Consider the following 8,276-nt stretch of genomic DNA (forward strand, 5'->3'; position numbering starts at 1 on the left):
GTCATTAACCGAGAGGTGAACATGGTTGCCCCAGCAAAAGCAAATTATCTGAAATGGTCTCAAATACCCATCACATTCGACCAATCTGATCACCCGACTCATATTGCCACCCCTGGGAGGCAAGCTTTGGTGGTCGATCCAGTTGTCGAAGGCACTCGACTGACAAAAGTGCTGATGGACGGTGGAAGCGGGCTGAATTTGTTGTATGCAGACACACTGAAAGGAATGGGCATTCCGATGTCCCGACTGAGCACTAGTAACATGAGCTTTCATGGAGTTATACCAGGGAAGAAAGCCGAGTCACTCGGCCAAATAGCTTTGGACGTGGTGTTTGGTGATTCGAAACATTTTCGCAAAGAAAAGTTGACGTTTGAGGTCGTGGATTTTCAGAGTGCATATCATGCCATTTTGGGGAGACCAGCTTACGCACGGTTCATGGCTCGACCATGTTACGTGTACCTCAAATTGAAGATGCCCGGCCCCAAAGGAGTGATCACTGTCACCGGTGATCGGAAAAAGGCAGAAGAGTGCTTTCAGAAGGGCTCAAAGATTGCCGATTCCCAGGTGACAGCGGTCGAGTTCGAGGAATACAAGCAAAACGCAGATCCGAGTGACTTGCTGCGATCAAAGAAACCCGCCACAGAGTCTGCATTCCAGTCGTCCGGTGAGACGAAGCCTGTTCACATTCACCCGACCGACCCCGATGCAGCTCCGACCCGCATCTCCACAACACTCGACCCAAAATAGGAAGAAGCGCTCATCCAGTTCCTCCGTGAGAACTGGGACATTTTTGCATGGAAGCCCGCTGACATGCCAGGTGTTCCCAGGGGACTGGCTGAGCATCGCCTAAGAGTCGACTCATCTGCAAAACCAGTCAAAGAGCATCTTCGGCGGTCCGCCGTCCAGAAGAGAAAAGCCATTGGTGAGGAAGTGGCTCGACTGTTGGCGGCAGGATTTATCCGAGAGATATACCACTCCGAGTGGCTCGCTAATGTCGTCATGGTTCCTAAGAAGGACAAGTCGCTCCGAATGTGCATTGATTTCAAGCACATCAACCGGGCCTGCCCGAAAGATCATTTTCCTCTCCCTCGCATAGATCAAATTGTTGACTCGACCGCGGGATGCGAGAGGCTGTCTTTTTTAGATGCCTACTCCGGGTACCACCAGATCCGTCTGTACGGACCCGACGAGGTAAAAACAGCTTTCATCACTCCATTCGGGTGCTTCTGCTATATCACCATGCCATTCGGCCTCAAGAATGCCGGAGCCACATTTATGCGAATGATTCAGAAGTGTCTACTCACTCAAATCAGTCGGAATGTGGAAGCATATATGGATGATATCGTTGTCAAGTCACGAAAAGGTTCCGACCTGCTCGCTGATCTCGCCGAAACATTTGCCAACCTCAGAAGATATGATATCAAGCTCAATCCATCAAAGTGCACATTTGGAGTTCCTGGTGGCAAGTTACTCGGTTTTCTCGTTTCCGAACGGGGAATCGACGCTAACCCAGAGAAGATTGGCACTATTCTCCGAATGAAACGCCCTGTGCGAGTGCACGATGTCCAGAAGCTTACTGGATGCTTGGCCGCATTAAGTCGATTCATCTCACGACTCGGTGAAAAGGCATTGCCTCTTTACCGACTGATGAAGAAGACAGACAAGTTCGAGTGGACTCCAGAAGCTGATGCAGCGTTTGCCGAGCTAAAAGCTCTGCTCTCCACCCAGCCGGTGCTTGCTGCTCCAATCAGCAAAGAGCCTCTGTTGCTCTATATCGCAGCCACAGGACAAGTCGTCAGTACTGTGCTTACGGTCGAGCGGGAAGAAGAAGGAAAAGCTCTCAAAGTTCAGCGCCCAGTGTATTATTTGTCTGAAGTCTTGACTCCATCCAAGCAGAGATATCCTCATTATCAGAAGCTTGTGTATGGAATATACATGACCACAAAGAAGGTTGCTCATTATTTTTCTGATCATTCCATCACAGTCGTCAGCGACGCTCCACTATCAGAGATTTTGCACAACAGAGATGCAACTGGTCGAGTGGCCAAATGGGCGATTGAACTTCTTCCCCTTGATATCAAGTTTGAGGCAAAGAAAGCCATTAAGTCCCAGGCAATAGCAGATTTCCTCGCCGAGTGGATTGAACAACAGCAGCCGACTGAAGTTCACTCGGAGCATTGGACCATGTTCTTTGATGGCTCTAAGATGTTGAATGGTTCCGGTGCTGGGGTTGTCCTGGTTTCCCCCAGAGGAGATAAGCTCAGATATGTGCTCCAGATTCACTTTGATTCCTCCAACAATGAGGCAGAATATGAGGCCCTCTTATATGGGTTGCGCATGGCCATTTCACTCGGCGTCCGTCGCCTGATGGTCTATGGCGACTCGGATTTAGTGGTCAACCAGGTGATGAAAGAGTGGGACGTGAGAAGCCCAGCCATGACTGGATACTGCAGTGCAGTGAGGAAGCTGGAAAAGAAGTTCGAGGGGTTGGAGCTCCATCATATACCCCGACTGAAAAATCAAGCAGCTGATGATCTAGCAAAGATAGGTTCCAAGAGAGAAGCCATTCCGAGTGGTGTGTTCTTGGAGCATATACACACTCCGTCAGTCAAAGAAGATCCTTTCACCGAAGAAACTCCACAGCCCAAGAGTGCCACAGATCCGACTGAGGTTGAAGTCCCAGCGGTGGTCGACTTGATCATGGAGGTCTTGGTGGTCATTCCCGACTGGACAGTTCCATATGTCGCGTATATCCTGAGAAAAGAGCTTCCGGAGGATGAGGAAGAGGCTCGACAGATCGTCCGTCGATCTAAGGCCTTTACCGTAATCAAAGGACAATTATACAGAGAAAGCGCGACTGGAGTTGGTCAGAAGTGCATAACACCAGAAGAAGGTCGACTCATCCTCAATGATATCCACTCGGGACCTGTGGTCATCATGCGTCCTCTCGGACCATCGTGGCCAAAGCATACCGAGCCGGATTTTACTGGCCAAAGGCGAATGAGATGGCAAAAGAGATAGTGGATAAGTGCGAGGGATGTCAGTTCTACTCGAATATGTCGCACAAGCCTGCGTCGGCTCTGAAGACCATCCCACTCGTCTGGCCTTTCGCAGTATGGGGACTGGACATGGTCGGTCCTTTGAGAACAGGACGAAGTGGCTTCACGCATGTACTGGTGGCAGTCGACAAGTTCACCAAGTGGATCGAGGCTAAACCAATCAAGAACCTTGACACCGGTACTGCTGTTAGCTTCATCAGGGAACTAATATTCAGATATGGAGTCCCGCACAGCATCATTACGGATAATGGGTCGAACTTTGACTCGGAGGAATTCAGAGATTTCTGCAACTCCCAAGGCACACGGGTCGACTACGCTTCAGTCGCCCATCCGCAGTCGAATGGACAAGCAGAGCGAGCTAATGGACTGATTCTTAAGGGATTGAAGCCCCGACTGATGCGTGATCTCAAACACGCGGCTGGAGCTTGGGTCGACGAACTTCCCTCAGTGCTTTGGGGGCTGCGGACCACACCTAATCGGTCGACCGGAAGAACTCCATTCTTCTTGGTCTACGGAGCTGAAGCAGTCTTGCCGAGTGATCTTCTCCACAATGCTCCTCGAGTTGAAATCTACAACGAAGCAGAGGCTGAACAAGCGCGGCAGGACGCAGTCGACCTTTTAGAGGAAGAAAGGGAGATGGCTCTGATCCGGTCGACCATCTACCAACAAGATTTGCGTCGTTTCCACGCCAGAAATGTGAGAGGTCGAGCCTTCCAGGAAGGAGATTTAGTTCTCCGAGTGGATCAGCACAAACCACACAAGCTTGCTCCTTCTTGGGAAGGTCCCTTCATCGTCACCAAGGTTCTCCACAACGGGGCGTACCGTCTTTACAACGTCGAGCATAATATCGACGAGCCCCGAGCTTGGAACGCGGAACTACTCCGCCCATTTTATACTTAAGTTTTATCACTCGGATGAGTTGCAATAAAGTACTTCTGTAGTTCATGGACCTCAAAATAATAGTGTCATAGTTCCTCCATAATTTCTGTCACTTTTTATTTTTGTCCAATAAAATTCCCCCTCAGTGGGTGACTTAGCCGCGAATCCGTTTCGCCTAAGTTTGTAAAAATCCTACCGAGTGGTGAGCCAGACTCCCACTCGGAGGCTTAGCTGCGAATCAGTTTCGCCTAAGTTATCAAAATCCTACCGAGTGGTAAGCCAGACTTCCACTCGGGGGCTTAGCTGCAGCCCTGTGCTCGCCTAAGTTGTAAAAAATCCTACCGAGTGAAGAGCAAGCCTCTCACTCGGGGGCTTAGCTGCAGTCCAAGGACTCGCCTAAGTTTGTAAAAATCCTACCGAGTGAAGAGCAAACCTCTCACTCGGGGGCTTAGCTGCAGTCCAAGCACTCGCCTAAGATATAAAAATCCTACCGAGTGAAGAGCAAGCCTCTCACTCGGGGGCTTAGCTGCAGTCCAAGCACTCGCCTAAGTTATAAAAATCCTACCAAGTGAAGAGAAAACCTCTCACTCGGAAACTTAGCTGCAGTCCAAGGACTCGCCTAAGTTTGTAAAAATCCTACCGAGTGAAGAGCAAACCTCTCACTCGGGGGCTTAGCTGCAATCCAAGCACTCGCCTAAGATATAAAAATCCTACCGGGTGAAGAGCAAGCCTCTCACTCGGGGGCTTAGCTGCAGTCCAAACACTCGCCTAAGTTATAAAAATCCTACCGAGTGAAGAGCAAACCTCTCACTCGGGGGGCTTAGCTGCAGTCCAAGGACTCGCCTAAGATTGTAAAAATCCTACTGAGTGAAGAGCAAACCTCTCACTCGGGGGCTTAGCTGCAGTCCAAGCACTCGCCTAAGATATAAAAATCCTACCGAGTGAAGAGCAAACCTCTCACTCGGGGGCTTAGCTGCAGTCCAAGCACTCACCTAAGATATAAAAATCCTACCGAGTGGTAAGCCGGACTTCCACTCGGAGGCTTAGCTGCAGTCCAAGTACTTGCCTAAGTTATCAAAATCCTACCGAGTGGAGAGCAAACCTCTCACTCGGAGGCTTAGCTGCAGTCCAAGTACTCGCCTAAGTTATCAAAATCCTACCGAGTGAAGAGCAAACCTCCCACTCGGAGGCTTAGCTGCAATCCAAGCACTCGCCTAAGTTATAAAAATCCTACCGAGTGAAGAGCAAACCCCTCACTCGGAGGCTTAGCTGCAGCCCAGTGCTCGCCTAAGTTATAGAAATCCTACCGAGTGGTAAGCCGGACTTCCACTCGGAGGCTTAGCCGCAGCCCAGTGCTCGCCTAAGTGGACTAAAGAATAAGTCGATTGCAGTAAAGGCGCCTTGCTTTGAACCTGCAAAAGACATTTCGAGCCAAAGGCAATCGTATTCAAGCACCAAATTCAAGTTTGAATCGATATCTAAAGGAACCGAAAGTGCTCAGGCGTTAAGCCTGTTAAGGTTTATCGGTTACAATTCCACTCGGCATACCGAGGCAAATTTAAAGCGTCGAGCCAGAAGAAGTTTTTTACCCCTCCTGTGGAGGGCTGGAAGGTGCAACGAATTCATCAAGGTCAATTCCGTCGGCGATCCGAGTGGCAGCCGCAAGGAAAGTTTCCATAAAGGACCTGAAGTCGTGTTTCTTGGTGTTGGCCACCCGAAGGGCCGCCAGCTTCTCTTCTCGCGCATCTTTACAGTGGACTCGGGCCAGACACAGAGCAACATCTGCACCACACCGAGCCGAGGACTTCTTCCATTCCTGCACTCGACCAGGGATCGTGTTCAAGCGGGCCATCAGCGACTCAAGGTCATTCTGAAGTGTCTCCTCAGGCCAGAGCGTCGAGTCGATGCGAGATGTGGCGGCCTTCAGCCTTGCGAGATAGTCCACGACAGCTGCAACACGAGACTCCAGTCGGAAAACATCCATGGCAACTTCGTCGTTCACCGGAGAATTGACGGGGTCGAGGTTTGGCTCCAGCCGGCTAGTTTCTTCTTCAAAGTTTTGACAAAATTCTGCAAGGATGATCACTAAGTCAAGGGGATGGTCGAATGGAAAAACCACAATTGGAAATGTTTGCCGAGCATAGAGGTTTACCTTCAAGCATAAGAAACAGCTTCTTGGCAAGACCACTCAGGAAGGCCTCCAGATCATTTTTCTTCCCAGTCAACTTACTGACTTGGTCGGTCAGGGCAGCTTTATCAGTTTTTAGTCGACTGACCTCCTTGTTGGCGATCCCAAGAGCAGCTTTCAGATTGGTATTGTCTTGTTCAAGCTTGGTGACTGAAGCTAACTTCTCGTCAGCAAGCTTGATCTTCTCAGCTAGTTCGAGGTCTTTCTTCTGTTGGGCCTCCCTTACCTTACCTGCAAGTTACAGCAAGATCAGATTTTGAAACAAGCAAGGGGAAAAGCAGTCGTCAGGGTCTCACCAAACATACCTTCGGTCTCCTCCTTTGCCTTCGTCAGCTTCTCCTGAACCAGCTTCAAGCTCAGCTCGAGTTGAGTGTGCTTGTTTTCCAGCTCAGAGTAGCGAGCCACAAGATCACAGGAGTTCTGCGAAGAACCAATCGACTAAATGTCAAATATAATTCACTTCCGAGTGAAAAAGGAAAAAACACACGTTTCTAAGACTACAGCCGAATACAAGCATTCGACCGTAGTCTCGGGGACTACACCCAGTGGGTGCACTCAGCGTGCCCCCACTAATCCTGTTGAAGACAAAGTCGACCAGTCGACCTCAAAAAAAACAGAGATGTATTCTTTAAGACTGTAATCAACTGCAAGCAGTCGACCACAGTCTCGGGGACTACACCCAGTGGGTGCACTCAGCGTGCCCCCACCGGTTTATGAAATCCAGTCGACATAGTCGACTGACAGAAAGATTGACATCATAAAGCCTAAGGCCGACTGCCAGCAGTCGACCTTAGCCTTGGGGACTACACCCAGCGGGTGCACTCAGCGTGCCCCCGCTAACACGGAGTTTAATCGACACACCCAGTGGGTGACTACTATAAATTCCGGAAAGGAAAAGTTTTTGGTGGCATATCTAACAGAACAAACGGTGGTCGACTGACCTGAACATTGCTTTGGAGGGAAGAACTGGCGTCATAAGCTGCCTGGCTCGCATCCTGGATGGTCTTCAACTGCTCCATCATGATTCCCGCCTGGCGTATCGCCTCCTTCGCCGCGCCAGCTTGGTCCTCTGGGACGTGGTGCGTCGTGAAGAGGGAGGGCTGCTGAGCACTCGTCAATGGATCTGCGAAGGACACCGTGTGTCGAGTGGTGTTCTCTTCCTCCGCAATCAGAATCTCAGGCGCCGTCACATCCTGGGGCACCTTGCTGGCGGACGCTTTCCTACTCCTTCTGCGCTTCAGCGGTTCCTCATCCTCATCATCATCAGGGAGATTGATAACAGCATTGGGTGGAGCTACGGAGAAGAATCAGGATCAGAGATCGCGAGTCAGTCGACTAAAAACGGCGTTAAGAATATAGTACCTGGTTTTGAAGTTGCTGCGTCCTCCATCTCATGGTCATCAGCCCGGGCTGAGGTTTCAGAAGTAGCAGCACTGCAACTCCAAAGAATCAGTCGACTAACTTCAGCGTCGACCAGAGACAAAGTTCACACAAAATAAGAAGACTTAAGCAGCACGATTACCCTGATATGGTGGGGATGGACACCTTCATCTTCGGCAGGAGCTTGATCGGCTTCGACGAGGCCGCCCTGGGCTGCTTCGGCGCCTTTTCAGTCGGCACCGGAGAGGTGGTCCGAGGGCGCTTGGTCGACTGAGCAACGGTCGCAACCCCCTTGCCACGTTCAGTCGAAGGGTCGTGGACAAGCTTCGACCGCCTTTCTGAGCGCGGTGGTACGACCTCCTCCTCCTCTTCTTCCTCGTCTTCAACGTCATCTTCATCACCGTCATCATCATCATCGTCATCATCATCCTCTGCAACGTCCGAGTCCCATTCCTCCTCTTCCTGGCTCTCGCCCCCACTCGCCTCACCCTCCTCAGTCGGAGCTTGTGCCCCATTGGGCATCGAGTACAGCTCGGTGAGGGCCTAGCAGATATCAAGACAAGGATCAATCGACCAGTCGGCAGGATAAACAGAAATGAATGTGACAAGAACACAGTGGAGAGCAGAGCAAGCGTACCTTGTTTGGATCGCTGTTGTGGTCGAGTGGAGGAATCCTTCTGGCTCCGCGTGGGTTATCCTTGTTTCCGGTAACGGCTACCATCCATCTTTCCAGAGTGACATCGTCGACTGCTTCTGGATGGACTCGAGTC

The sequence above is a fragment of the Triticum aestivum genome, chromosome 7A, assembly GCF_018294505.1.
Source record: "Triticum aestivum cultivar Chinese Spring chromosome 7A, IWGSC CS RefSeq v2.1, whole genome shotgun sequence".
Lineage (NCBI taxonomy): Eukaryota > Viridiplantae > Streptophyta > Magnoliopsida > Poales > Poaceae > Triticum > Triticum aestivum.